The sequence below is a fragment of the Condylura cristata genome, unplaced genomic scaffold, assembly GCF_000260355.1.
Source record: "Condylura cristata isolate star-nosed mole 26May11 unplaced genomic scaffold, ConCri1.0 scaffold00002, whole genome shotgun sequence".
In the NCBI taxonomy this organism is placed as follows: Eukaryota; Metazoa; Chordata; class Mammalia; order Eulipotyphla; family Talpidae; genus Condylura; species Condylura cristata.
In genome coordinates this window covers 57,332,530-57,335,064 of record NW_004567103.1, presented here as the reverse complement: position 1 = coordinate 57,335,064, position 2,535 = coordinate 57,332,530, and positions in this window count along the sequence as shown.

Below are 2,535 nucleotides of genomic sequence, written 5' to 3'. Positions count from 1 at the left end.
CTGGAATTCCTTGCCAGAGCAATGAGAAAAGAGAAAGTCATAGAAGGAGTCCAAATAGGGAAAGAAGTAAAACTAACACTATTTGCTGATGATATGATAATACATAGAGAGAACCCTAAAAACTCTACAGAAGAATGACTCAAAATAATCAGTTCATCAAAGTAGCAGGATACAAAAATAATACACAAAAAACAGTAGCTTTCATGTATACAATCAATCTAAAGAAGAAATCAAGAAAACCATCACTGTTAAAAATGAAATCAAAAAATTTAAATACTTAGGAATAAACCTAACTAAAGATGTGAAGAACCTATACAAAGAAAATTATAAAACACTATTAAAAGAAATAGAAGACACAAAGAAATGGAAAAATACCCCTGCTCACAGCTTGGAAACATAAAGATTATTAAAATGGCCATGCTACCATGATGAAATTTATATGGAACCACAGAAAACCAAGAATAGCCAAAGCACTACTGATGAAAACAAAGGAAAATAGAGGTAACACACTTCTAAACTTCTATACTACAAGGCCATAATAATTAAAACAATGTGGAACTGAAACAAAAACAGATACACAAACCAATGGAACCAAATAAAAAGCCCAGAAATAAACCCACACCTATATGGACAATTAATCTTTGACAAAGGAGCAAAGAATATACAATGGAACAAGGACAGTTAACAAATAATTCTTGGAAAACTGGACTACCATAACCAAAAAAAATGAAACTAGACTACTACCTCACACCATACACAAAAATCAACTCAAAATTGGTAAAAGATTTGTGCAGAAGATCTGAAGCCATAAAATATATAGAAGAAAATATAGATAAATAGTAGAAGACATATATCTCAACAACATATTTAAAGACTCTCACCCAAAGCAAGGAAAAGATGGTACTACATCAAACTGAAAGAGACATTAACCAAGACAGAAACATCCTAATGACTGGGAAAATATCTTTGCACTCCATACAACAGACAAGTAACTGATCACGAAGATTATATAAAGAGCTCACTCAAATCAACAAAAACAAAAAAACCCAGTCAGGAAGTGGGCAGAAGAACTTAAAAGATAATTATCCAAATAGGAATTGCAAATGGCCAACAGGCATATGAAAAAATGTTCAATATCCCTCAAAATCACAGAAATGCAAATCAAAAAACACAATGAGATACCAACTCATACCAGGGAGAATGACACAAATGAAAAAAACAGCAACAACAAATGTTGACAAGATGCAATGAAAAGGAATGATTCTACATTGCTGGTGGGAAGGCAAACTGGTACAGCCACTATGGAAAGCATATGGAGCTTCCTCAGAATACTAAAAATAGAGATACCATATAATCCAGCAATCCTACCTCTAGGAACCTACTCAAAGGACACAAAAACATTAACTCAAAAAAATACATGCACCCCTATGTTTATTGCAGCACTACTTACAATATGTAAATCCTGGAAACAACCCAAATGCCTAAAGCTAGATGATTGGATCAAGAAAATGTATATATCTACAATGGAATACTATTTGGCAATCAAAAAGATAAACACATGGATGGAGTTGAAAGGGATTATGCTCAGTGAAATAAATCGGAAGGAAAAGAAAAATATCAAATGGTTTCACTTATAGGAGGAATTTAAGAGAACCAAATAAGACAGGAGGGAAAATGGTGTCTTTTTATTACAATACAAAAACAGACAGACAAGTGAAAACCAGTGAGATCCTACCAGGGAGGGGGACAGATTGGGGTCCGAAAGAGGGAGGAATGTGGGGGTTATGGTGATGACAGGAGGAGGAGGGGGGAAATAAACATTGTTATGAAATGTACAATAATGTAAATAGATACATGGAAAACAAATTAAAAATATATACTTAAACCTGAAAATAATTATTATCAACTATAAAAAAAATACAGTTTCTGTCTTCAAGATACTTCTTTCCTCAAGGCAAGACAAAATTTATGGGTTTGTTCGAACTTGGTGTCATAAAGGTAATAGTAAAATATCAATATACCATAGTAAAAACTGTATGAGGCATATGAACAAAGTATTTTGAAAACATACAGCAAGGTAACAAAATGTGAATAAAAAGGAAATCTTCCCAGTGAAGGGGGAATATATATTCAAAAATAAGAACACATTTTCTAGTAAAAAGCTGAGAAGATCATGTGCATTACAAACATTCAAAAGTAAAATGAAACATAACTATCAGAGTTTGCATGTATATCTGCTTGGGGGATAAAACTAAAGACAAAACAGGGATGATGCTATCCCAACCAGCCCAGGATCACTGGAAAGGAGAGGGATTCATGATCAGTAAGTAGCTCCCCACTGTTTCCCCCTAAGCATATAGGAAAAGTTTGGGGTCATTCTCTGTAATTATTTGAAACTTGGCTTATGATCCAATATGTGGTCTATTTTGATGAAAATTCTATATGCTTATTATTAATTCTTCTGTGGTTAAATGCAATGTCTATAAATGTTAATTAGCTTAATTTGGTAAAAAGTATTCACATCTTCAGTAACTT